Source organism: Meriones unguiculatus, chromosome 8 (assembly GCF_030254825.1).
Source record: "Meriones unguiculatus strain TT.TT164.6M chromosome 8, Bangor_MerUng_6.1, whole genome shotgun sequence".
Taxonomy (NCBI): domain Eukaryota; kingdom Metazoa; phylum Chordata; class Mammalia; order Rodentia; family Muridae; genus Meriones; species Meriones unguiculatus.
In genome coordinates, this window is record NC_083356.1 from 22,771,956 (window position 1) to 22,799,828 (window position 27,873).

Below are 27,873 nucleotides of genomic sequence, written 5' to 3' on the forward strand. Positions count from 1 at the left end.
GTATGTCCCGGGTCTCAAACACAGGTCTTCCTGCTGGAAGGCAAATGCTTCCCTGTGAGTTATCTCTCTAGCTTAAGGCACTACTTGTTTGAGGCAGTGTCTCCTGTAACCCAGGCTCAGCTTGTAGGTGAGGATGACCTTGAAGTCCTGCCATCATCGCCCAGGTCCTGGCATCACAGGTGTGTGCAGCCTGGCTTCGATACCTTTTAGTTTATCTGTTTGTTCACTCTCCGGCCCCCTCACCCTGTGGCATATGGGCTCCCCAGGGCAAGCCTTCTCTATTGTCCCTGCCGTGACCCAGGGTGTGGGTGGGGTCTGGCACACAGAACTTCATTAACTGTGATGAGCGCTTGGCACAGTAACTGCCTGTTAACCTGGCAGGTTGGTCTTTTCAATCCCATTTCACAGGGGAAGAGTGAGTCTGGCTGGGTCTGAGCAATTGCTGGGAACATGTGCCAGGAAGTAGGTGACAGGCCCTGTGTTTGAACCCTGGGCTGGCAGGGGCTGATGGACTCTAGATGGACTCTAGATCCAGGGCTTTTGACTGCTGCCCTTCAGACTGCTTGGCCCTGGCTCCAGAGGCAAGGTCACAAAAGGCTCTTGGATGAGGAACGATAAGGACTAGGGGACCAGCTAATGGTAGCAACTGGAACTGTCAAAAGCAATCAAGTCAGAAGCTCATTATCTTGGTGACTTCAGGCTAATTAAGGAACCATTCTATGTCCTCAGTTTATGTGACTGTAAAATGGGGATCCTCTCTCAGAGTCTTCTGGACAGAGCGACTTTAGGCTTTGGGGCACAGGTGTGGCTCTGAGACCCCTCCCCACAGTGGAAAGGTAGTATCTCTGAGCCACCCAGTCCAGCAGACCTCAGAGTTGCCCTGTTGATTTCTTGTGTGCGTGTACGCCTGTGCATACGTGCGTGTGCAGATGCCCAAAGTCAGTGTCATGTGTCATTCCTCAGGTGCTACCTTGGTTTCCAGATGGGTGCTCTCACTTTTACCTGGAGTTCTCTAATTTGGCTGGATTGGTTGAAAGGAGCCCCAGTGACCTGCCTGTCTCTTCCTGCCTGGCCCTAGATTCACAAGTTGGCGCCGCCATGTTGGGATTTCTGTGAGGCTTCCGGGCATCGAACTTGGGTCCTCATGCAGCAAGCATGGTACCAGCTGCCTTACCCACCCTCAGCCTCCTGCTGGCCCGAGCTGTTGATCTCTGAAAAGGGATATTTTCAGTGTATGGGACGGGCCACACTCTGCCCCGCCAGCTTGCGTTCTGTTGTGCCTCATTAAGTCAGGCTGGGTGTGGGGGATGTCAGGGAAGGAGAGAACGTCAGAGAAGAGGGAGAAGGAAGCTGGCTTGTTTTATTTTATTATTATTTTTGAGACAGGGTTTCTCTGTGTAGTCCTGGCTGTCCTGGAACTCGCTCTGTAGACCAGGCTGACCTCAGACTCACAGAGATCCCCCTGCCTCTGCCTCCTGAGTGCTGGGATCAAAGGCGTGCGGATCACCACCGCCGCTGCCCAGCAGTAAGCTGAAGCTGGTTTTATTGAGTTCCTTCTGTATGCCAGGGACTTTCCATGGCCACCTCAGCCCCCTCAGCGAAGGGGAAGCATCTGAGCACGCTGAGGTCTGGGCAGTTGTTTACCAGGGCATGGACGGTGTTGAGCTTGGAAGTTTCCTATTGGAAGAGGAGAGAACAATCCAGGTATGGCAGAGGTCTATGCTGGTCACGTGGGCAGTGGGCTGTGGTGTTAGCACTGCAAGGATGGGCTGTAGAGGGCCCAGCCCCATTTCAGAGCCTGGACAGGCGGTGGTGAAACAGGCAGATGCCTCCCTGGCTTGGCGACCCACCCCACTGGCAGCCAGGCCAGGGAGGGAATAGATATAGCCTTGTATGCAGTGTCCCAGTGTCTTGCTCAAGACCCCATTTGTTTGGGGAGGAGAAAGGGGGGTCTGTGGTGCCCAACAGAGGTGGGATTCATGGTCAGGGACTGGCAAGGAGTGTGGCCTGCCTGGTACTGGCCCAGCCTGGAGGGATGCCAGTAGGGAGGTAGAGAGAGGAGGGAACTGGGTGGGGCGTAGTGCGCTCCAGGAGGGGGCCGTGCACACAGAGGGCCCAGGCAAGAGGTGGGCGTCCCACTCTGGCTTTCTCGTCTGAGGAAAGGGAGTTCCCGTTGTGAGGGGGCAGGGCTTCCTCTTCTAGGATCCCTAGTGTGAGGGTGGCGGTGCTGGGGGTGTTCTGAGCTAGGCCTGATCTCTGCGTGTGGGAGAGGCTGGTCCCCTTGTCTGTATGCTTGCCGAATTCTGGGGAGACTCCTTGCGAGAGGCGGCCCCTGGGGACCAGGTGGTGGGGGGAGGGTTTGGAAGAGGGACTGCAGCTAGGTTTTCTGCCTTTAGAAGTAAGACACTGTTTATTAGATTCCCTGTCACACGCCCTGTCTTGGTTTGCTCATCTGTGAAATGGGGGCTTGGCTTTCCCTGGGAGGGATGAAAAGAGGTAGGGTTGGAGGCAGAGGGGCACACACACATACGGGCACACACACGGGAGAGGGAGAGTGCGTGGGACCGCTGTGGCCTGCACCTGATGCCTTCTAGAAGCCGCTGCAGACCTACCCTCCCACCCACCTGGTGTCCACACTGAGTCACGGCCCAGTTATCCCTGTTTTAATGGTCATAGGCATGGAGGGCGCGGGGAGGGGCTGTAGGCTTCCTTCCTGCCTCCCACCTTGGGGTGTGACCCTGGCTAGTCCCACACTGTGTCTGGACCTCAGAATAAGACCCAGCTCCTCCTGCCCTGGAGGACAGTGACTGAAGTCAACGGGTAGACATGGACCTTTCCCTCTTACCCAAGGATTGGGTCAGGAGGCAGAGCTCTTCAGGAACAGCCCCATCTTGGCATGAGATGGACGTGAAAGGATGTCAGCAGGGGAGAGATGATGGCTCAGGAGACCCGGATCTAAGCAGAACCTCCACGGGTGAGCCTTTTCTGTACCGCTAGACGCTCAGGAGGGCTGGCAGGGGTGACAGACTGGAGCTGAGGAACTCCTGGTCTATGACATGAGGTGATGCAGGAGGAGTCAGGCACGTGGGCCCACATGCCAGATTCCGATCCTACCCATAGCGGGCTGCCTGGCTGTGTTCCTCAATAGCCCGAGGAGGTGCTCTTCAGTGCCCAGCCCCACCCCCGACCCAGTAAGAGCTTCTGTACCCAGCTTCCTGTTGGGGAGGGACGGGGGAGTAAGGCTTCGGCCATGATGCTTTGAAGCTATTGGAGATGAGCATGGCCTCTGGTGGCCAGGACCATGAAATGTGGGGACCTCTATCTCTGCAGCCCCTCTCACCCGCTGCCCGTGGAACACTGCCTTTGGAATGGAAGCGTGGACTCGACCCTAGCCTTTTGCCCGTCTGTGGCTCTAGGCAGATCATACTCCATTAGTAAACGGCATCAGTGTTGTTTGGAGGACTGAGTTTGGAAGGTGACACATGTCTACTCTTTGCCGGAAACACACCGGACACCCACCTGCTGTTTCCTGTGCCTGTCTGCTTCTTGCCTTTCTGATTTGGGGACGGCAGGGGCCTTGAGCAGCTTCTGAGCAGGGCCACGGGGGTCTGGACAGTGCTTTCCAGCTGCTGCCTCCCGGGTTCTCCTTGATGCTGTGTCTAAGTCTTCGGCTCTGCCTGGAGCCATCTGGGTCCCACAGCCTTCTCTCTGGCTCTTGTCCTGGGGGAGAAGATGGGTTGATCTGATTTGTGTGATTTGGGCAGTTTTGCTGTGTGTTGGCCTTGGGTATCCCAGTTAAAGAATGTATGGGTCTACAACCCTTCTTAAGACAGAGGGATGACACTTGCTCATAGAATATGAATAGAAAGGACTGAAAGGACTAGCCTGCTGACCTCAAGACAACCTGCCACTGAACCTGTCTTCAGCTCTTGCAAATCTGTGTATAACACTTTTTTTTTTTTTTTTTTTTTTTTTTGGCCTGGCTGGGACTCATCACAAAGCTGGCTGGGTACCACATACAGAGTCCCTGTTCCTATTCTCCTCAGGCATAGCAGAGCAGCCCCCCCCCCACTTCAGTGCACCCGTCTCTCTCTCTCTCTCTCTCTCTCTCTCTCTCTCTCTCTCTGCTTCCCCCGCTGCAGGTAGCTAGGTACTGCCTCCTTCCTAGTGCTGTCTTTCTGGATACCCTCTGGTACCAAGATGGCAGTTCTCAGAGCTCTGTCTCCAGGACTGAGTGTGGGCATCTGGGCTTCCCTGGTGCCATTGTGGATGGGGATGCTAGCTGGCTGCTTCTGAAGAAGGGTGATGGCAAGGCAGAGTTCCCGAGTGTTGGATGCCCCTTGCAGACCTTGCCTGCTCTGACATTGACTCATGGATGCCCAGGGGAGCTTTTTCAGGACTGGATGACCTCCGGGTGACGGTGGAGGTGTGTGCTCCAGACCTGCTGTAGTCTTCCATGGGTGAAGTGGGGTGGAGGAGACAGGGAGGAGGCACAGGAGACTGGGGAGGGTCTAGGGCTTTACCCCACCCTGTCCCCTGCGTCGTCTCCCACAGTTGTCCAGAGTGTCTCCTTCCTCCTTGGGGTCTGAGCTGGGTGGGCCTTGGGAGTTTTTGTTCGCTAGACTACACTGGGAAATTGCTTTGGGCAGGGAGCCCAGAGCCAGGGTTCTAGTTGTAGCATCGCTTCTTATCCTCTGTGGGACTCAATTCTTGGGCGACTCAAGAATTAGGGTGAATTGTTTACTATTATTATTATTAAGAACACAGCAATAACTCCGGTGCTCGTCACTCTTCTAAAAAGGTCACAGGTGTTCATTATGCCCTCAGCATACTGAAAATATGCGACTATATTTCCTCTTTTCAGAAAGGAAACCCGGGGCGCAGAGGTTAGGAATCCTGCTCACCCTCACACGGGGATCAGTGGTGGCACTAGGATTTGAACTGCCTAAATCCCTAGCTTCTGCCCGTTACTTTGTGTGTTAAGTATACCTGTGTCTGGGAAGAAGGCCCTGGCATGGGTGGGTGTGGCAGCTTGGGACCAGATTACGTTTGAGTAAAATGGGCTAATAGTGGTCCTTTAGTAGGGTTTTTCTATGAATCTGGCACCGAGAGGGCCGTGGGGCCCTAGGCACACAGTAGGTGCTCGACACGTAGTGGGCACTGTGATGGTTCTATGGCAGGACGAGAGGGACACAGCAGAGTTGAATTGGCCCTGCAGTGTTTGACGCAAGGCTGTAGGTAGGAGTGGAGGGAGCCTGATGGATACGCTGGCAACTCCTCCTCAGCGGTACCCACCTGCTCACCCATGCCTCTGCCACGAGGCTGGGGCTTGGCCTGGACCATAGCCTGCTGTTTGTGATGTAGGTACGCATTCCACCGGCATTTGCAGACAAAGAAGAGGCCCGGGGCTGGGGATGTCATTTAGTTGGCACAGTACTTGCCCGGGACACAGAAAGCCCTGAGCTCCATCCCAGCACAGGCCAGGTGTGGTCCCCAACCCCAGAACTTGGGAGGTAAGGTGGGAAGATCAAAAGTTCAAGGTCACGCTCAGGAACATAGAGAGTTCCAGGCCAGCCTGGGCTAGATGCTACCCTGCAGTAAGATGAACGAACAGTGATCTGACCCTAAGGCCAGTCCTCAACCAATTTTACCTTCAACTGCCTCCTGGCCGAGCTCTGGTTCAGAAGAGCAGGGGCTTCCCACAGCGCCAGCAGGGCTTGACCAAGACCTGCCCCTCGTCTTTGTTCAATACAAACCTCAACTCTGTGTACATGCGAGGATGCTCACACCCTAGGCTGATTGGAGGGCTTCCCTTGCTTTTTTTAGCTTAAAAAGTTTCCATTCCTCTGCCAAGTCCATGGGCTGGGTACCAGCTGTGGCACCTGCCTCCTTCTGGCCTGTGGCTGCCTGGGGATGGTCTCCTGATGGGCAGGAATCCTGGGAGGGTCCTGGGAAAGTGGGGTAGCAGAAGCCTCACCCTCGTCCTCACCCATAAGCTGTTGGGTGCCTAGTGGCTTCTGTTTGGGTTCTGGTCACCTTATCCAGAAATCCCACCAGCCCGGACCGATGTTTGAGCCTACCTCCATTCTGCCACTCCCGGCCCTCACAAGGTTTTTGAGAGGAGGTGACATTCCCCAGGGACAGTGTCCCCTCACCATCCCCAAGGACACCATCCTCTGAGGCCAGGGGGTTGGTAATAAGCACAGAAGGCAGAAATCGAGTCTTTGTTTTCCCCCTCCTCTCCATTCCCCTAACTGAGCAGATGCAGAGGGCAGGGTGGGCTAGGCTGGGCTGGGCCACTGGGCTAGGGAAATCTGGCTGGGGGTGATGAGTGTGGCTAGGTGCTGCCCACAGGAGCCTGGAGAGGGCAGGCACGATGGGGGTGTGATCCTGGGACCCTGAGCAATCTGCCTTTTCCCCGGTGGGGAGTCAAGTGCTTCTGGGGGCCTGGCTGATAGGAAGCACCATCAGCCCCCCATCGTGAATCCGTTTGTTCCCCATTCTGGTCTCCATAGCCGATCGTTGATTATAACTGCTGTCATTTCCTGAGTTTGGACTGTGTACAATGAACAGGACACTATGGGGCATCACCCAGTCTTCAGGACAGTGGTGTAGAACTCAGAGAGGTAAGGTCTCGTGTTCCAGTCACACAGCTAAGGGGCGAGGCAGAGCCCAGATCTCTGCAGCCCCACAGCCCTGTCCTGTGAGAGGCTGGGAGGAGAGATGAAGATGGTAATGGCAATGACTGCAGAGATGAGTGAGTTAGCGCTTGCTCTGTGCAGACAGGGAGCAGGCTCCCCCTCCCTTCTGCCTCTCTCCCCGCCCTCTCTTGCCTCCCAGGATGGCTTTGAGTCTTCCAGCCTTCCTCTTGCCTCTGCCTCCTGAGCGTTGAGATTTCCAGCGTGCACCACGATTCCTGGCTTGGGTGCTTTCTTAGTTCATGCTTTCGGTGACCCCATGAGCCTTTGCTTTCTCCATCTGGTGCTTAAGGAGTAATGACAATTCAGGGACGTGAGGACATTCGTTCCTGATGAGCTCTGGCCTTCCTTTTATATGCTTTCTGCGGTCAGGTCTACGACACAGCTGTGGGGCCCCGCACATAGTAGGTGTTCAGCACGTGATGGTGTTCAGCCCATGGCGGGTGCCTGGCACACAGTAGGTGCTCACCAAAGCTCAGTGTCTTGCCTTCTCCCCAAACATGTGGCACCCGGAGCTGCCCAGGGGAGCTGTAGGACAGAGCTTGTGTGACATCCCAGCCCCCAGCGTTGCCTTTACTTGCCTGTGACACTGGGGAAAGCAAGTCTCTGAGGTGTCAAGCTGCACTGCAAAGGTTTGAGGACTTGAACCCAAGGGGGTCTGGCTCTGAGAACTGTTACATAACAGGCACCAGGGCACCGGAGTACACTGTCACTGTATCTGTCCCTAACAGCACTCCCCTGGCCTCGTCCTCACCCTCAGCCCCTGCCTGGGCTGTCCTCCAGCCTCCATGCCGCTAGAGTTTCTTAGAGCAGAGTGCTGGGGACACCCCTGTCTACACACACACACACACACACACACACACACACTCTCCATCCGAGGGGATCTGCCTCTGGCTGTCAGGCCTCAGCTGTGGCCACCTGCTGACTCCTTGGACTCCTAAGACTCAAAACATCTCTTGTGCTGGCCTCTCTGTCCACACCCCGCCCTTTGCTCCCTCCGGAGACCCCCCGTCCAGGATGGATGCCGCACCTTCGGCCATGTACCCTGGTAAGCTCTCTTGAATCCTGCTCCGGGCTCTCATCCTGTAGGCCACCGGTCCCAACCTCCCATCCGCCTGTGTCTGTCTCCTCTGTCCCCACCCCTGCCTGCGTCCTTGAAGCAGCCCCCTACTCCTCCTGCACCCCTCCTCCGTGCCAGCTCCCAGCCTTTCCCCAGCCTCTGACTGTTTCTGGGCCAAGACCCAGATGTCTTGCTCCAGCTCCTGAGACCTGCCAGGATTGGCTCAGCCTTGTGACTTCCTTGGGGCCCCTTCTCCCTCTCACATGCACTGTCTCGTCCTGGCCTAAGCTTAGCTCTTCAAAACTGCCACCTTCTAGATACTGCCATACCACTGGTTCCCTGGCAAGATTCCCCTTGGGTGACACCTTCCCTGACCCTAGGATAGACAGTGCCCACAAATGACCCTGAAGGTGTACCCTTGGCAGGTGGCATCTGCCCTCTCTGCAGATGGAGAAACCGAGGCCCGGGTTTCTCAGCTGGTGCCAGGACCCAAGTCTTTGCCCGTCTGTCCTGTGCTCTTCTCAGTGTGTTCGTGTGTGTGCACATGTGCGCTCACGTGGGGGTTGTTCTGGCTGCTGTCTACACAAGGCCGTGTTTGGGCTGGGTTGCTGAATCTTCTCCAGGAAAGGACGGTTGGGGCTGTCTCTGGGGGCTGAGCCCCCCTCTCCTGTGGGTGGTGAGGATGTTGTGTGTGAACCCGGGGGAGTGTCACAGCCTTCCACCAGCCCTCGGGACCACAGTCTCCCAGTTTCTCTCCCTTCTCTCCCCTTCTCTTCAAAACAAACACCCGCGAGCCCAAACCTCTCATCCAGCCAAGGCACAGATGGAGCCCAAGTTGGAATTAATTAGTCCTGTTGCCAAGGCAACTGGGACCTGGACCGGGATCCAGTCTTCTTGATGGGCCCACCCTACATCCTCAGGCCCCTCTCATGTTTCTACTTCTTGTGGCCCTGGCTCTGGTCCTCTCCCCTGCAGTAGCTAGGGTGGCCTAGGGCCTTCTTCCAAAGTTATGGAGACAGTGGTGAGGGTGCCTGTGGGCATGCTGGGAGTCCCTGCTTGACTACTCTTGGCTTGCTGGGACCTGGGCAAGTCCACGGACAGCTGTCAGCCATATTTGGCTTTGTAGGCTACATGAATGGAGAGGTGGACCTGCCTGTGGCTGACAAGGGTGATGGCATTGAGGGTTGGCGGTGGCGGGGGTGGGGGCAGGGAGGAGGGGCACTGAAAGTAGCCTAAGCTTGAGCTATTATGGGATACTGTAGGTTCCACAGTGCCACCGAGGCAGTGGACTGTGTTGGGTACTTCTAAGAAACTAGCACCTTTGCGATCTGTGATGATTCTGGGATGCCCTTTTCCCTATGCACAGACTCTCATTGTGTTCTTCTGCCCTGACCTTGTTCTTTCTCCTTGGAGGAGCCCACCTCCCATCCTTTCTCTCTCCTTCTTTCCTTTGGAGCCTCGAAGGGCTCCAGTCATCAAGCTGTGTTCTCCATCTTTGCCCATGGGTGTGCTCGGCTCTGACTCTCCCTCAGTGGGAAATGCCTGACTTCCTGATACGCGGCATATCACTGATCACCTTGATCCACAGTCCTGACCTTAGTCACTAGTAGCCACTGGCTATTTCTTCTGCCTTTGATGGATCCAAGTCAAGGGGTGAGTACTCCATGCGAGGGGCCCTGGAGAAGTTTTGACACCATCGTAGTCAGCCAGGCCCTCCTCCTCTGTTCCTCTGGCCTGGGAGGAGAGCTGTGAAGCAATGGTCTTCAGAGGGTCTGGCCTCGTTCCCTGCCTCTTGCTGGAAGGTGCGTGTTGCAAGCACACAGCCAGGGTTTTGAGGACCAGGCTCCTGGGTCCTCTCAGTGACTCTTCGAATCTTCTGCCTTGACTGGTTGCTTCTGCTGAGGGCTGGGAGATGAGGGGGAATGTTGCTGGGTAACGGAAACAGACCGGGCTGTGAGGTCCAGTTTTGGTCCATGGAATCGGGCCCTGTGGACGGTTGCTGCCTTGGGTTGTTTGCGGAAGTAGTCTCAGCACAGAGGATACGGGTACTCCAAGGAGAAGGGGCTACTACCTTTATCCCCTTGCTCTTGTTTTCCATGGTCCCAGTGATGGGCTGGGGACACAGGAGTGTCTCTGAGTGCTCTGACAAGCCACCTACCCTATTCCTTTTGGTACAGGTAGCCTACCTCTCCACCTGGCCTGGCGGGACAGGGAGAAAATGTCTGGTGCCCATACTTTCCCTTGGGATCTGTAGGTTGGTTACCACAGGTTTCTGAGTCCTGGTCTCCTCATCCTTCATCCAGACCTCTTTTGTTTTGTTTTGTTGTCCTGAATTAAAACTCATTATGAACTTTTGGCAATTCTTTTGCCTCAACTTCCTAAGTGCTAGGACCTCAGGAGTGGGCTGCCATGCTTAGCTGTTAGCTTGCCTTCAGTGGCAATGAAATCACCAAACACACACACACACTTTGTCTTTCTCTGCTCTTTCTCTCTCTCCTTCTCTGACAGTCTTACACTGAGGCTAACCCAGGCTAGCCTGAAACATCCGTAAATCCTCCTGCCTCAGCATCTTGAGTGCTGACTTTCAGTACAGCTGTGGCCCACCGTGATGATCCCTTGAATTTTTTTTTTCCCCTTGAGGTAGGGTCCTCATGTAACCCAAGCTAGTCTTGAATTTCTGACCCTCCTGTTTCTATATAGCCGTGTTCTGGGATTACACACATGTGCCATTGTGCCTGGCTCTGAAAAAGCTTTGGAGATATATCAATCATGAGTATCGAGCCCTGCCATCCGTAGAGGCTGAGCTGCCCATGGGGTCTGAGTCAGGCAGGAGGGTGTGGTGGGGTTTATAGCCAGCTCCAGTGGTCAGCCAGCTCTGCCTTATGGCACGGAGGCTGGAGTTTAAATCCACAGAGCTAGCCAACACAGCCAAACTGCGGGCTGGGCTGCCAGCCTGCCCCAGAAGGCAAACTCTACAAATGGATTAACCGGGGGAGGTATTTAACTCTCCTTTACATAATAACAAGGGCTAACATTTATTGAGGGCTCGCTCTGTGCCAGGAGACTACTAAGCACTTTACTGGGATTATCTGCCTTGATCCTCACACCCACCCTGAGGCGGGCAGGGTGCGATCACTCTTCCTGCTTTGTCCTGGAGGCAATTATACCACAGAGAGGTTAAGTCTGGGGCTGGAGGTCACACAGCAGCAAGGGGTAAGAGTGCCTAGCCCTGTGCCTTCTGATTTCCTCTTTGTGTGTGTGTGTGTGTAGGGGGGTTCTCTCCCCTGCACCCTCCCAGGTGTGGAGTGAGGGAGGGAAAGGCAGGCCAGCTTGGCAGGAAAATGCTGGAATCTGCAGCCTCTCCTGTCTCTCACCGTCCTGGAGGCTGGGGGAGGGAGGAGAAACAGAATTAAACAAAGGCAGGGGCTTGTGAGGCTGAGGAAAATGATCTTATTTTTCACGAGCTTGTTAACGTTTGGAAAGTTAGGTATGCAGACATTCATACCCTCTTTTGCAAGGAGGGCTGAGGTAGGCTCTGTCCAGTGACACAGATAACACTGTCCCTGTGTCTCCGGGTAAGGCTGCTGCCCCGTGCTGGCTTGCTTTGGCTGATTCCAGGTGAGTTCGTGACCCAGCCGTGGCCATGGCTCCTGGGTGCCTGATGGGCTCAGGACTCCCTTACTGTGCTTGGACCTGCTCTCACTCTGCTGCTTCTGGGAGCCTTTGGCTTCAAGGCCATCAGCAATGACTTGGCCCTTTAGATCAGAGAGAGTGTGTTCTAGGAACTGTCGTAGCCACTTCAGAGACCCCAGGACGTATAGGAAAGCCTGTATAGATCGCCAGCTTTTCTGCTCTGAGGACAATAAGGTCTGAGGCCTGTTGCTTCAGATCCCTGGGCCTCAGTTTCCTCAATTTTTTAAGACAGGGCCAATGACAGTACATATCCCCTAGTCCTGTGAAGAACACAGAGATGACACGACACTGGTCTCTCAGGCAGCTACGCCCCCTTTGCTGGTTGATTCATGGCTTCTGAACTCCTTGTCTTCTATAAACTGGGGAGGGGGGGTGGTCCTTACTCTGGAGCCTCATTCTGGCCTGGTCTAGGATGCTGTCCCGAAGTCCACAGTTACCCTGCCATGTCCCACTGACAATGCCTGGGTCTCCCCCAGGAGCTGTGTGCTTCCTAAGGGCAGTCCAACACCTGTCTGCTTCCCACAGGTCCTCACTCCTGCCCCATAGCATGGCACAGAGTAGGGCCTGGAGGAGTGGAATGAAAGCCACGGGTGACTTAGCATGGCAGCTTTCGGTGTTGGAACCAGAAGTTCCTTGCAAGTGTGGTGATTTATGAGTTGAGAGTTATTCAAGCTGAGCCCTCACTGGATCTTCCCCAGATAGGAAGAAACAGGGCTGACAGGTGACAGGCCTAGAGATGGGTGAAGGGGGAGGCAGCAGCCTGTGGTTTGTCAATAGGTCCTCACTGCCGCCTGCTCTAGTTCGGTGTGGGGCTCATGGGAGGAGTGGGTTTTTTTTTTCTTCCAGGAGAAGCCTCAGAGGAACAGGATACTGGGCCACTGTGGGGAGATGTGACAGGCCCACGGGCCTCAGTTTCCTGTCTGTGGATTGTGACTACTCCAAACTTAGAACCTCTTCTGGTGCCTCTGGGCTGTGGGCAGCTCAGATTGGCCACTGGACTCAGAGGCCCTGGCCTGTCCAGGTGATTTGGTCCTAGAGGCCCAGGTCTTTAGGGAGGGAGAAGGCAGATGGCCCAGCCCTTGTCCCCAGGTGTGTTGGGTTCTAGCCACTGTCAGCCAACTGTGGGCCTTCCTCTGGGTTTCCACATGGGGCCTCTTTGGGGAAGAGGTCAGGGTGCTGACAGAGAGGCTAAAGACCCACCCTCTCTCCCCTCCATGTGCTGCCTCTCTTCCTAGGGTGTGGCTTTAGAAGGCAGGGCAGGAGTGCCAGTCAGCGGCTCCGTTCTTAGTGGCCTGCTCCGAATACCTGGAGGAGAACACTCCTCTGCCTCAGTTTCCCTGTATGTACCAGGAGCTTCTTTGAGGATCCAGTGATGTCTTTAAACTCTATGTTTTTGTTCCACCAAGGAAGGCCTTGGGTATGGCTGGGATCAGGCAGAGGTGTGGGTTTTTTACTTTAACCAGTGGGAGTCAGTGGCTCTGAGGGCAGAGCAGGAGCTTAGGTGTGTGACTCTGGAGGTTCCGGGGATGGAAGAAATGACAGCTGAGGGGAGCACAGGAGACTGCCCTCAAAGCTCAGGGCAGCACGGAAGAGATAGCTCTGCAGGGAAAGAACATTGTTCAAGGACTGGTCTAGAGACCAAGTAGGCACAGTGTCTGCTGCTAAGGACTCTCAAGGCCTACTGGGATGACTGGCGCCTAATGGGCTGGAGGACTTCCTGTAGGAGGCAGCTTGGAGTCCCTGGTGGGGAATAGCAGTTGCCAGCAGCACAGTGGGGCTGCAGGAATCTCTGGGTAGGCCAAGAGGTGTGAACAGACGCTTGGATTAAAGACAGTGAGGTGCTTATGAGGCAGCGCTGGGGAGGTGTGAGGAAGAGTCTGAGGAAGGCCCTGAGGAGGAGCCTGGATTCGGTGTCTTCTGGCAGTGGGAGCCATGTCAGGCGTTCAAGAGCTGTGATGTTTCAGGACCAAACACACGGGCAAAGGAGATGGATGAAAAGAGGGCTTGCAGCTCTTCTGGAGAGGGCGGGAGTGAAGGAGAGTGGTGGGGAGGGAGAGGGTCCGGGAGGGGCCAAAGCAAGGGACATGTCCAGAGGGCCCAGAACCAGCAGGGGGGGGGGGGCTGCTGTACATGTATGCATAGATGGGCCTCTCTGTATGTGGCGTGCATGTACATATGTGTACACAGGCAAGTACATGCTGGATTGCATGTATGAGTCTGTGTATGCATGTATACACGCCTACATGGCCCATAAGCAAGGGCGTGCCTGTGTGAATGCGTGGCACGTGTTCATAGGTGTGCCCACGTGAGCCCCTGGCACGTGTGTATGTGTGTGTACGCGCCTCTCTGAGTGGTGGGAAGTAGTTTGTGCTGAGGGCATGGAGTTGTCTCAGTTCCAGCCAGGGGCCCGTGAGAAGCCTAGGGTGGTGCCCAGGTGGCTGCAGAGAGGGTAGACTGAGGCTGCAGCCAGGAGGGGACTTCCCGGGGGCGGGGGTAGCTGCTGCAGCTGTCTGCGGAACTGTCAGATGGGGGCACAGAGGGCGGGAAGGGCGCCTGGGATGGATCCAGGAAGGATGAGGACTGGTCTTCCTGGTAGAATCAAGGCCACAGGAAGTGGCTGCGGCTGGCCGCACAGGCTCCCAGGTGGAGACAGCTGGCCTAGAAGGGTGAGAGGGAAGGGCAGAGCCAGGGGAACCTGTAGAGTGAGGTCACTGTACAAGGTTTGAGGCCACCGTGCATGGCATCGCATGGCTAACAGGTCTGGCGGCCTCAGGGCTCTGAGCAGGCTTTTGTGATGAGGACCCCGGAAGGGCCCAATTCACAAGGCGCTCTGTAGTGAATGCCGTCCTGATTTGGTCTAACCTCATAACCCTAGAGACCCGAGAGGAAGTTGGCTCAGAGACGCTGCGCAGGCTACCCACGGTCACACAACTGGAGACTTCACAGCGAGTGTGTGGGTCCAAGGTTGCTGCTGCCTGCTTGTTGCCCTGTCCTCGGAGCCCGTGGCTCCCAGGATGCAATGGATCAATGGTCTTTGCATGGTCTTTCTCTCTTCTGCTCAGAAGCTCCTCCTTGCCTCTCAGGAGCAGACGCAGGCAAGGGGTCAGCTCCAGGCCAGCTGCTGGCCTTCAGAGCCTCTGCTTGCCAGTGTGTGAGTTGGGGGAGGGGGTGTCTGGATAGGAGGGCAGCTGTGGGCTCCCCCGCAGGGCCAGCTGTGTCAGCTGCTCATGCAGTCGAGGCTCATCTCAGAGAGTATCCGTGTCCTTCCCTCCCCCTGTCTCTGTGTCCACCTGGCCTGCCTGCCCGGGGTGGGTCTAAGCTGGGTCGGCTGGGATGGGCGTGCTGGTCAGGTGCCTACCGTTGTGGTAGCAGCTTGTGGAGCCTGACGTCCGGCGTAGCAGTGAGAACGCCACGGTGCAGGGGCTTGACTGACGGGGCTCTGCAGGGAGGGCGTGCGCTCCTTTTGCCTTGTCATTTCCCCCTCCAGTGCTCCTTCTCTGTGTTGGCTTCACGTTGGAACACAGAGTCACACCCATACCCTCCCTGACCCTCTAGAGGGTAAACTGGGGTGGGGGGTGGGGTCTTCGGTGAGCTGCCAAGTACGGGACAATTCAGTAGAGAAACTTGGGATCAGGAAGGGCTTCCTGGAGGCGGTGACGGGCTGACGCTGGGGAAGTTCACAGCAGAGGTGGGAGGAAGATACAGGCTGTGATTAGGGATGCTTCCCATCACTTAAGAGTGAGGGTCCCCTCCCCAGGACTGCAGAAGCCCCGAAAGGTTTTGAGCAGCACAGGCAGCCTCCCAGTGGCCTTCTGGAAAGCTCTGTCTGGACGCAGTGCAGAGAGGGTAGAGGTGGAGAGTGCGGTGGCAGGATGGTGAGGTGGGTCTCATCACCTGGTTGGGCACGGAGAGGGGGGAAGGGCAGGCCTTGTAGGTAAAGCTGAGCAGACAGGCAGGTCATGGCGACCTTGACCTTGACGCAGGGGGGCGCTTGAGGAGCAGGGGCGGCGGTGTGGGCCTGCTGAGTCGGAAGCACCTTTGGGCGGCCCGTGGCGGGATCTAGTGAGCAGATGCCGAGATGCCAGCCCTTTAGCGTGCATCGATTCTCAACCCTTGGCTCACAGGGGTTCACATAGCAGATGTCCTGCATATCAGATATTCAGGGTTGGGGCGGTGGTCCACTGCAATGTGAGGAATTGGTACTAAAGGGTCGAGGTATTGAGAACCACTGACCTAGGGGAATAGCACATGTCAGATCACAGAGAGGAGGGGGGCGGACGAAGGCACCGCTGCTGCCGAGGGGCCAGGGAACTGGAAGCAGTTAAAGAGTATAGATGTCGGTAGGAGGGTCACTCTGGAAGGAGATTGGGTGCGTCGAGGCCTTGGCCGGCCGTAGCCTTCTCTGGCTCCACTTTTCTTCCTCCAGGGCTGTGGTCACTGATGGCTCTGACCGTCATTGAGGCGGAAGGCCTGCAGGTGGCCGCAGTTGGTGTCTGATTGTGGACTTGGGGACCCGTGCACTGATGGCTGGCGTTGGCTGAATGTACTGATCACCTACTGTATGCTTGCCTTGGCGCAGGGGCCTGGGGAACTTCAGCCCTCCCCCCTCCCCCTCACTGCCTCACCCCGGCAGTGCTCACACCTGCTGTGCACCCGGAAAGCCAGAAGGGCCGCCTTGCTTTATGCAAACCCAGTCTGAAAACGGGGCTTTCCACGAGAGAAATTAGGAGCTGACTTTTTTATTAATTATTATATATTGTACAAAATAATTTTTAGGAAGGTTCCTTTAGACCCCAAAACTGGGGCACGTTTATGAGGGTTTCTGTTGGCCTGGGCCCCAGGCGTGTCCTATGCTCCTGTCTCCCTATACCTTCTTCCGTTCGACCAAGTCCAACGCCGGGCGGCTAAGAAGCTTGGCAGGTGTTGTTAAGTGTGGATGGTCCGCTTGGCAGAGCACGGGCCTCTGGGGTGCTCAGCTTCTCAGATTTCCCGGTTCCTGCCTCACCTCTAGCCTCCTGGCGGCCCTGGAGTTCGGGGCTTAGCCCCCTACCTCTCTTGTGAGCTTCCTGGGGTGCCCATCCATTGGTGGTAGCCTGAACGGCCTTCCCTCATTCCTTCCACGTTTCTTTGTAGCTCTGGGTCTGTGGGAAGTGGGTGGAGAATGCTTCTTTGATGAAGTGTTCCTGGACTGTCTTGTGTATAGAGGAGGAAGGAAGCTGGTGTCTGCTCAGGGAAGGCCGGTGCTCAGGTCTCTGCCATTGTCAGTGTGTGTGTCTCTCCCCCCTTCCTCCATCCCCCTCAGCAATCTGGGCAGAGTTGGTAGTCAGGGCAGCTTGAGAGGTACAGCTTGGGGCATCACATGCTTTCCTGTTCTTAGCTGTGTGTCTCTGGGCAAGTGGCTTCACTGCTCTGGTCCTATTTCCTCATCTGTCCCAGGGGTAGGGTGACCGGGCCCATCTTTTATGGTGTGAGGAGTGACTGAACAATCCGGTACATGTTTAGGGCCTGGTTTCGATCTCGCCGTAACCAGATTCCTACAGGGCAGGGCTTGCATCCTAGCCACACCGTCCTGGCTAAGCGGCTTTGTCTCTCTGGGCCTTAATCTCATCTGAGAAGTGGTCTGGTTAAGCAGGGCCTCTCTGTTGGCAGTGGGCGGCGCGGTGCTGGCCACGGGGACGCCGCAGGAGTCTTTATGGGGTTCTGTGTGCACAGCTGTCTGTCGCCGGGGCTGTGGGTTGGGGCTGCTTGCCTTGTGGCCTCACAGGCCTGGGAGGGACCCATACTCAAGAGAAGGTGGGTAGAGTCATCCTGGGGAAGAGCAGGGACAGTTAGGTCCTTGGGGGACTGTGACCTTCAGGACAGCCTCCGGCTTCAACCTGGGGACCTGAGGCAGAGGCCCTGATGGAGGGAGGGGAGGAGCAGGAGGTGCTGGAGGTCCCACTGCTATCTCGTTGCTGCTGGTTTGGACAGAGGGGCAGGCAGCAGGTGTGAGGCCTGGACAGGTGTCAGATAGATTGGAGGTGAGGGATGACGGATGAGGGAGAGGTCACAGTCGGTCATGAGGAGGATGGTGGAGCAGAGGCACCCAGAGGCTTGGGTAAGGAGCCCACAGTGGTACAAGCAGAGGGGGAGCAAAGCTCCAGACATCTTAGACGGGGTTGGGGGCACCTGGACCTCAGCCTGGAGCCGCCTAAGGAGCGCAGTGGAGGTGGAGAGCAGGTTGCAGCTAGCCCCGTGGGGGAGGGGAGCCAGGGAGACTCAGACCAAGGCATCCTCATGCTTCATTCGAGGGCTCTCTGGGTGCTGGTCGTAATGGAGACTGATTCGGTGTCTGCTGAGGAACCCACAGAAGTGCAGCTTCCTCGGGCAGGCATGGGCTGCTAGGGAAGGGAGGTGCTGGATGGAGCCAGCCTGAACCAGGTGGTTTGTGAGTACCTGAGCTCACAGCCAGCTCTAGCCTTTCTGGAGACGATGACCTTGACCTCACTGGCCTCAGTCATCCCATGTCCACCCCTCCACACCCAAAACAGTATATGTTGTGAGGATAGGGATAGTGCTGGGCTTAGCTCAAGGCCTGGAGGGCTCAGGAGATGCTGGGGGCTGTTATCCTTCCTGCCACGGTTAGGACAGAGTCCGCCCTGGTGATCTTCAGGGTCACTTCATTCTTGGAGAACAAGGAAGGAGGGAGTCCAAGAGACTGACTGAGCAGGGACGAAGGGTGGGACAAGACTACTATGACAAAACTGGCCAGTGGCAACAGACCTCTGTCTGATCTTACCAGTTCAACATGTGGGAAGCCCAGTGAGGGTAAGGCTTTTTTTTTCTCAAGGTCACACAGCCACTGGTGCTGGGAGCAGACCTGTTGGCTTGGGAGGGGAGGGGGGGTCTGGGTGGTGTGTCCCCCCCCTTTGTGAAGAGGGATGTGATCATTTATCAGGGGAGTTTAATAATGAATGAAGTCCAAGTGTCTCTAATGCAGGCAGCAGGCCTGAGGTAATAAAGGACCCTGTATTAATTCAGAAGTTAATGAATATGCAGGTGTGTCTGAATGATTAATGGGGCTCCCGAAGGCCTTGGAGGGGAGGTGTCGAGCTCTTGCTGGTGGAGTCATGAATATTGCCTATATCTGAGAAGCTTTATGAACTTGGGCGGGTGGGCATGGATGAACCGAGGGACCACAGTGACCAGAGCGCAGGAGACGCCTGGGCAGATTCGCAGCGTCATGCCCAAACAGAGTCTCACTTTCTTGCCTGGTTGTCTTGAGCAAGTCAGCTAGCTTTGTGGGCCTCCATGCCTGAGGTGCAGGTTGAAACCAGCAAGCTAATGGCTGGCTCCTGGGGTCCAGAGGACCAACTGGGTCAAGCCCTGGGCTGAGGCAGGCTTGGGGGATACGGGGTTGGGCTGATCCAAACTGGTGAACAGTATGAGAAGAGTGGGCTGTGAGGGGAGCTAGGCGGACACCCATGAGGCCCTGGGTTCAATCCTGGGTGAGGGGGGAACATGAAGAGAGAGATGGATGTAGATGAGAAAAGACTAGATAGCACTTTACAGTTTATATAGGGGGCGGGGGCCTTTGGCCAACCCTTTGCCTCTCGTAGAGGCTGCGTGGGGTCGGGAAGGTGGCCTGGAGGATGCTGACGTGAGTGGGCTCTGAGAGGTCCGGTTGCTGGCAGTGAGGGGCAGTGAGAGGCAGGCTCGCATCCTCACCCTGTGACTCAGAGGACAGAGCTCGGATGGGTGCTCAGAATCTTGGCCTGGGGGGGGTGGGGAGGGGGGTGGCCTTTGGGCTCCCCTACTTCTCTGCCTGAAAGGCGAATCCATCTGTGAGCTGAGATCTCCACGAGACCCTGCTCCTTCCCAGTGCGCTGGCCTCGGGGCTTCTGGACTGTAGCCATTGTGGCTCAGAGCTGTGTTTATGACGAGTTCTTCCTATGCGCTTGTCTCGGATCCCACAAGCCGTGGCTGTCTCCTCTCAGCCTCGCTCCTCTTACTCTTCGAGTGCTCCTGTCAGATATGGCTGATATCCTGAGCATGCAGGGCCTGGCGCTGGTGAGGTGCCAGGAAGCGCATCTTCCTCCTCTGACCCACATCTGGCTGTGGGCACAGCACCCTCGGAATCAACCTGTGGCGCCGTTTCCATCCTTCGCGTCCAGAGTGGGCTCGGAAGCCGCGCTGGGTTCTGCTGCACCCCGGGTTTCGTAGGGGGAGTTCAGGCCAGCCCCCTGGCTTTATCCCCAGTAAAGCCCTGCCTCCTCACCTGCAAGCCGGGATGGACCCAGAGGGCGAAGGGCGCCGCAGGGCACGGCCCCCCATGGCTAGCTCTTGTGACTCCAGCTCCTGGCTGGAGAGGCTGGTAGAGAGCCAGAGCTCTGGCCCTGAGGTCTCTCCACACTCCTAGGCAGTGAGCGCATCACAGCCTTGGACCCCTTTGGCTGCGAAAGAGCGAGTTAGGTCGGGGAAGCCTCGTTTTGTCTCTTGCTTCCTCGTTTGTCTCTTTTGCTTCCTGGGGCTCTGGCCTGGGCCCCAGGGGCCTCTCCCAGCCAACCCTGCTGGGGTAGAACTCGGTTGACTTTGGTGCTTTCTTCCCTGGTGTAGCTTGCTGGGACAGACATGGAAACCAAGGCCCAGAAGGATGGCGGCTATGGGGCAGGGTTGGGGTTGGGGCCCTGCGGGGCCCACTTAGCTGTGTATTTATAGACCCCACTGATCTATATTAACTCCGAGCCTGCTCAGGCTACGGCAGCCGGGGATCTGAGGACTGCTTTGAACCCTCTGGGGGAGCTGCTGTATCTGAGCTTGCCCCATGGGGAGAGGCGAGCAGGGGTGAGCCCCCTTCTCACCTCACCCTTCTGCGCCCGGGGGCTCCTGCTGGGTACTTGGCTTGCATAGTGTTTAGCTGCCTGGGCAGAACTGGGGCCACCCTCAGCGGGGTGGGGGCGGGGGTCCATATCTTTGTCCGAGGATTGCCTTGCTTCTTCTAGCTCTGAGGGGAGACTGCCTATTCAGCATGGGATCCAGGGGAACCCCGCACCCCAAGCCTCAGTCCTCACAGCTGTAGAATGGGCATGATTTCCCAAGCAGTTCACAGGCATCAGGTGTCCGAGTGCTCACAGCTCCTAAGCTGGAGGCTGCTATGTGCATGCCTCCTGCATCCCTTCTGGCCCTTGTCACCTGCTGGAAGTGACCAAAGCGTCACCTCTAGATGGGGCCTGTGAGGCCTTAGGGGCAGCATGACTTGAATTCAGACTCACTTAAGTCTGAATGTTTTCCCTGTCCTCAGGACCCTCTCCAGGGCCCATGGGGTCCTTGGTGGTGGTGGTGGGGTGTGACTGACTTCCTCCCCCAACAGCTTGGTCCAGCCCCTGGTTGCCATGGAAACAGCTCCACTAACTCTATGCTTCTCTTCCAGAGCAGAGACGACTGGCCGCCCTGAGTGCAATTCAATTCAACAGACATTTACTGAGTGCCTACTATGCGCCAGGCCTTAGGCTAGGCACTGGGGGAGCACAGAGAGGAAAGTGGGGGGTCCCGTTCTCAGATAGCTCTGGTACCAGGAGAGAAGCCTTGTGGAGGGTTCGAGCAGCAGAGCCCGGGATTCAGGTACATCACAGGAGGGCTGCTGTTTGTCTATGCCTCAGTTGGCCCACCGGTAACATGGGAGGGCAAGGCTGGGAGCGAGGCTTTATCCAGGATCCCACGGGCCACTCACTGGGGAGTGGGGTAGAGCAGGAAGACCATCTCTCTCCTGCAGGCTCTTCAGAGAAGGAGTTGAGCTCCAGGCCCCAAGGTAGGGGGACAGATGGGAAGAGCTTCTCACTCCTCAGGCTCAGGAACAGCATCAACAAAGACCTGGAAGACATGGAGGCGGGGGTGGGGGGTGGCTGGGCATCCCAGAAGCTCTGAGGGGCTAGAGAAGGACAGGGTAGGGTGTGAGCTCAGAGAAGGTGAGAGGGTTTGAGTCTGTGAGTTCTGTTTGGGGCAGTGGCAGCCACGATGGGCTGTTGAGGTTGTGTCTCACCCTTCTCCTCCCCGTCCTTGGAGCACCCATAGAGCCAGTGGCCACGTAGTTGACATCTGTGACATCTGTGTGGTGCTGGGTATGTCACCGTTAGTCCTTACCGCTGCCCCCGGAGGTGGGTATTTGTGGGCCTAGGTCACAGGGTAGCACCTCAGGCCCAGAGAGGGAAGCTCCCTGTCCAAGGTAATGATCCGACCCAACCCGAACCCACCTATACTCCTAAGCACCATCTCTTGTTGAGGGTGTCCTGCCCTCTGTGTGGCTTCCCCACCCTGTCTACCCCAGTGCCCCAATGTATTCCCCGAGAGCCACGGCAGGGAGGCACCCAGATGCCGCTAGTCAGACCGTGGGCTCGGCAGCATTCCTTAGAGACCAGCATAGAGGTGGTCTCCTTCTCATCTCACCTGGGTAGACTGAGGTTCAGGTCCAAGGTTAGACTCAAGGAGTGCCAGCCTGGGCTGGGACCGTGTCTCCTTAGCAGCAGCTGAGGCTTTGGGGATTGTTGAACTGCCCCACCCTGACCGTGGAGAAGCTGTTTCCCTAAAGCCTCAGTCGAGAGCGCAAGGGGCTCAGGCCTTGGGTCTGGGTTCAAGTCCGGGTGTTTGCCTCGCATGACTGTGTGACGGTGAGACACCATTAGCCACTCTGAGCCTCGGTTTCTTTATCGTTTGGGGGGAGGGCTGCGTTTCCTATCTGGTGAGCAGCGGTAGATAGTTAGAGAACACCTATGGAGGCCTGGTGCCGGCCGGGCGAACTGGGCCTTCCTGGGAGAGCTGAGTCTGAGTGTCAGTTAGGATTCTGATAGAGATGGAGAAGGACAAAGCCCAGGGGCTGTAGGGGCCCACAGAGGGCACCCTAGCCAGGTGAGGAGAGCAGGTTCCAGCCCCCAAAGGGCCACAGGGGCTGGGTCCTGGGTGTGCTGGAATTTCCCCGGATGAGCCAGGAGCCAGGGAAGCCTTTACCGTTAGGGGAGGCCACGCTCAGATTTATGTTCTAGCAAGTTCTCCTTTTGCCAGGTGGAGGGCAGATGTGATGAGTTGGCAAGCTTGGGGGCAGGCGCAGCGAGGCTGCTGAAGGAGCAGAACACAGCTGGACCAGTGGGGATGCTGGGCGTGGAGATCCCTTACAACAGGGAACTAGAGAGAAGCTAGACAGGGTGTGAGGGGTGAGGGCTCGGGGGGGTGTTCTTCCAGGTGCCAGGGAGGGGACAGGCAGCTGGGACAGGGCTGTTGGAGGTGGGTAGATGATGATGGAGACCGCAAAGTATCTTCTAGGAACCACAGAGATGGCCAAAATGTGCCCTGGGACAGGAGACAGGCTGGAGAGGAGCCGTGAGGTGGGGTGGCACCCCAGGAAGGCTTCTGAGGAACAGGGACATAGCGGGGGGGGCCGGGGGGAAAGCCAGCCATGCTGCTCCTCAGACTGGGCTGGCTGTGTTTCCACAGAGGGAGGCATAAGTGGGTGTCAGATCATGGGTGGCAGGAGGGTCAGGGAAGACAGAGCCCTTAGCTCAGCCCTGGGAAGGGGAGGGGTTTGGGACAGGAGTAAAATATTTGCATGCGTAACAAGGCTGGGGTGAGGGAGAGAGAGAAAGGGGGAGAGAGATGAAAGGAAATTACCATACATCAGGATCTTGTTATTCAACCTAATTTTCAAAGGGGCACAGCTGTCGCGCTGAGATAATCCGTTAATTATAACAGCCATTGTGCTTTGGCAATGGGAGAGAAACCGAGGCTGGGTACAGGCTTGAAGGCTGGGGATGGGAAATGGCCTTTGAGGGTACAGGACCTCAGAGAGGGGCCAGGGAGAGAGGCAGAGTGGGGTGCTGGGCTCTTGGGACCAGAGGGAAGAGCAGGTCAGGGACCAGGTCGAAGCCTCTGCATGGCCACTGTCAGCATGGAGGTGATGAGGCCAACTGCTTGCCAGTTGGTGCTGTGCTCCTGGAGCCAGTCTTTAGAACCCTCCGGAGCAGTTAACTTTATTGAGCAGTTACTATGTGCCAGACCCTGCTTCCTCTCTAGCTGTTCCCTGCAGCGAGAGCCCTTCCCGTCTCATTTCTTTTCAGAAGAGGAAACACCCAGGAAGGTAGCTTGACAGGGCCACCGAGTGAGGTAGCTGGCAGAGCCCCGTGTAGTCAGAGTATGGCCCTGAACTTCCAGGATAGCCTGAGAGACAGGTCCCACCGAGTGGGCAGACACAGGAGCGTCCATGATTTAAGGCACGTCATCACCCAGTGGTCACGGGTGGCCCTCCCCCAGTGGCGTTTCCGGGGCCCTGGGTGTGGACAGAGCCTCCTTGTTCTCTGGGCTGCAGCTGCAGGCCCCCTGCGGCCTTCAAGGCAGCCTTCAGTCTGGCCCCCAATCCCCGGAGCATCTACCATCAGGGCCAGGAGAGGGCGTTCCACACCATCTCTGGTGGCACCCATGCTGGCCTTTGTGACCACCTGCTTGGAGGTAGGAAAGAGACAGAGAGCTGCCTCAGACGTGGGGCGGGGGGGGGGTCTTAGCCCCAGCCTTGTGTGTGGAAATATCTCAGGGACCCTGGGTGTTGGGGGCCCGGGAGAGGCAGCCAGTCATGGGAAGGTACCCCAAAGTCTGGCTGCCCAGGACCCCCCAGCCATTTGGTCCAAACTTGTCTCATGAGTCAGACTTAGGCCTGATGTCCATGCAGCCTTGACCAGAAACTCAGCCAAGGCCAGCTGGCAAGGTGGGGGTGGGACATGGGGGTCTTATTCTAAAAATTCAGCTGGTTGAACCCCCAGTGTGACCCAGAGACCCAGGTAGCACTGTGGAGAGCAGATGAGAAGGAGAGGTCCTCGAGGGGCAGCAGGTATGGGAAGCTCTGAGAATTCCCCTGCTAAAAGCCAAGGAGGGGCCCGGGCAGGGCTAACGTCCTGGAGAAGAGATGAGTCCTAGCTCAGGCCCAGATGTAGTGGACTGGCAGGAGCAAAAGAGCCAGAGATACAGTGTAGAACTCTAGACTCATTGGAGACTCCCAAAATGACAGCCTCATGCTGCTAATGCCCTAGAGTTCAGAGACCCAGAGCCACTGTGGCCCACGGTGGTGGTGTCGGGTGGGGATGGAGGCCAGGGTGGAGTATGTGGGCCAGGAGCCTGCTGGTGGGTCCCAAGCACACTGCCGTAACTGCCTCCACTCCGAGAGCCCTTCTCTTGTTTACCTCACAAACAACAGGGCCAAGTGGTCAGGGCAGCGGCCAGGGAGGACAGTGCCTCGTGCTTTGCTGTACAGCAGGCAGGGCCACGGCTTACCTCATTGTCCACTGGTGCCACCGGGTTCCAGAAACAGGGATGCTCTAAAGACGAAGGCTCCCAAGCTCTCCGCATTGCCAGCTAGCTAAAAACAAAATGTAATTACTGTCCAGATGAAGGAGGGTCCCCTGGCAGTGCATGAGTCAGAGCCTGGGGCCGAGGAGGAGAAAGCTGCTCCACAGCAGCTGGAGACCTTGTGCCTGACTCTGCTTAGCAGGGATCCGAGATGCACAGGCTCGGAGGCCTGCTTCCCAGCAGGAGTGAGCTTCTCAGCTGGGTCCAGCTGCTGCCTTTTCTGCCCCTGTATTCCCCCTGACAGGCCAGGCTGCCCCGGTGGGCTGCATGCTCCAACCTGGGGACTCCGATTCCCTGCAGGGGTCCCCTGACACACCGCCCTGCCTTGGGGCGACCCTCAAGATAATTGGAAGGCAGGAGAATGTTCACCCTTGGGACCTGGGAGGAGGGACAGGCTGTGCAGGCAGAACCAAGAGGGTGGGCCTAGCCGGTGCCTGGTACATAGTAGGTGTTCCATAAATGTTTATTGAATGAATGAATGGAGGCCATGCAGGCAGAGGCAGCGTGCGCGCGCAGGCCCTGTGCAAGAGCGGGTCCAGTGGAGACCGGTGAGTAGCACCCAGGGGCTGCCGCTGAGCCGACCGACTGGGGGAGGAGAGGCCAGGCAGGAGAGGGCAGGGGCAGTGTGGGTGGAGAGGCCAGGCTGGGAGTGGGCAGGAGCAATAGGGGCAAAGAGACCAGGCGGGGAGACAGGAGAGGCTGGTGGGGGAGAGGCCAGGTGGAGAAAGGGCAGGGTCAGGTATGGGGAGGGGAGGCTAGCTGGGGAAGGGCAATATACAGTGGGGGGAGGTAGAGCCAGCACTGGAGATGGGTTCCAGGGGAGGAGAGATGCAGTGAGGATGGGGAAAGAGGGAGACAGTTCCCTGAGCAGGAGGGTTCTGTGAGGGTCAGGAACTGAGCCGGGTAGTGCTAGCATGGACTTCCCCACAGAACCACCTAAGGGCCACTGTGTCTGGAGCCTTAGGTTGGCTGGGGCTGGGATGGGCAGGAGCTGGGCCAGGCCAGGTACTGCAGAAATGCTCACAGGCCAGGGCTCTGCCTCCCTGGCAGACTGGGGGCAGTGGCTAAGCCCCAAGGCCTTGTAGCAGTCCTTGACTCTCTGCCTGCAAGCTGCTTGGGGGGTCTGGCTGTGGTTAGTGCTGGGATGTCTTAGGAACAGGGACAATGTAGAGAGACCTATGAGCTGAGAGGGAGACACATGGGCAGAGTCCAAGAGACCCATGCGCATCACTGTTCTCTGAACCGATGGAACTGAGGCTCAGAGATTGCGGGCCTTGAAGGAGAAACCAGCTCCCCAGACCTCATTGGCCCAGAGCTGACATTCTTCCAGGATAAGGCTCCATCTCTGCTAGGCCCTTCTTGGTTACGTCTCTGGCCAAGAGTTCCAGGCTCCACACACACACTGTGTCTGTGTCTGTGTGTGTGCGTGTGTGTGGGAGGACGTCTTTTTTGGCTCTGGAGGCCCGGCACAGTGCAGAGACGGCAAGCTGTGTCTACTGGGGCAGAGCAGGTACAAGAGGAGTCCCTGCAGGGTGTCGGGAGGCTTGGTGCCCGGAGGGATGGCGCGTTCCTCAGCCAGGCCCGCTCTCTCCTCCCTGTGACATGGCACGGGGCAACACAGAGTGGGTGCCGAGGCAGAGGGCAGAGGCCAGCTCCCCCGGGGGACGCAGAGCAGCTGGGGTGTGGTCTGAGACTAATGAGACGTGATTGAATGGGGTGGATGAAACCCAGCACCTCGGGTGAGACAGAGACAGGACAGCCTCCAGCTGTCCTGGATGCTCTGAGGGTGTTGGGCAGTGTGCGCACGGGGCCCCTGGGGCCTGGGTGACATCTAGGACAAGGTGAGGACGACACTGACACATGCTCCTTCCCCACTGGCCGAGGTAGGAAGCCAAGCCTGGTGGAAACGGTGGCTCAGGCAATATTGGGTCTTGCTGCTGGGTTCCAGGCAGCCCAACTGTAGGGAGGACCTGGGGTGGCCGAGCTGACACCGTGGTTCGGGAAGGGACGGAGAGGGCACAGCAGCAGGCACCTGCGGAAGAGTCTGAAGCAGCCCCTGCAGAGACCCCGCCAAGCACTCAGGCTGGCCTAGGTCCCTGGCTCTGTGACCTCGGGCGTATTGCCACACCTCCCTGAGCCTCTGTCCCTTTGTCTGAAGTGAGCAGTGTAAGGGGTTATGAGGCCAGGTCTCAGGGCATTTCCTGACACATTGTAAGCCTTGTCCCCCCTACCCTCCCCATTGGTGGTGAGTCCTGACCTCTGACACCTGGCTCCGAGGAGTCAGCGATTTCAGCCTCTCTTCCTGCTCCACCACCCAGCACCTGAGGTGAGCATGAGGCAAGCGTGGACGAGAGAGAGCCCTACTGCGTGCCGTGCTGGGTGGTGGAGTGGGAGTGGGTGGCGGCTCGTGTTTCGGTTGAGCATGGTCAGGTGAGCCCAGAGAGGGTGCTGGGCCTGCCTGTGTCACACAGCTCTGTGTTTGATCTCAGAACTTTGCTTCCAGTGCCTGCACGTTTGTCTGTCCCCCTCAGGGCGCATCACACTTGAAATCCAGGTAACTTAATCAACTTACCAGGCATTTCAGTGGTGGTAGTACCACGTCCCGCTTCACGGGGGAGGAGCTGAAGGAGCCACGGCTGTTTGCTCTAGAAGCCTCTGGAAGCCGAAGGCAGCAGTCAACTCTAGTGTCTAGCCCTGAGGCCCCGGAACTTAGCCAGCTTTGTCCCTGAAGGTGGAAGGATGGGGAGTGGCCCTGGTGGCCCAGCGCTGGCTTCTGGAAAGGGGCGGTGACATTGCTGTAAGGCCCGAGAGCTCTGGCTGGGCCTGAGGTGTCTAATCCAGATGCAGTGGTTATAACGGCACTGGGGGAGGCTTGACCAGTCTGGCTCCGTGAGGAGTCTGTGCCAGGGCTGAGCTGCCACAAGCGATGTTTCCCTGTTCATTTCCTGATCTCTCACGGGTGACCAGGGCAGCAGCCACACATTTCCACGTCCTGTCCCTGTCCCTTGAGCTGAGCAGTGTCCCCATGGGAGCGGGAAGCCCGGGGTCAGCATAGACGGG

General features: G+C 57.2%; 1 protein-coding gene across 6 annotated transcripts in view; it reads left to right on the plus strand.

Annotated features, from left to right (window-relative positions):
* Elfn2 (extracellular leucine rich repeat and fibronectin type III domain containing 2) overlaps nt 1-27,873 on the plus strand; it is a 48,583-nt gene that overhangs the window by 11,257 nt on the left and 9,453 nt on the right. Inside the window, exon 1 of one of the 6 annotated variants that reach the window (XM_060389086.1) lies at nt 2,832-2,974. The exons of 3 other annotated variants lie outside the window; for them this stretch is intronic. The gene's annotated coding sequence lies outside the window, so the exon portion shown is untranslated. 2 more of the 6 variants (XM_060389084.1, XM_060389081.1) reach the window with 2 other exon arrangements.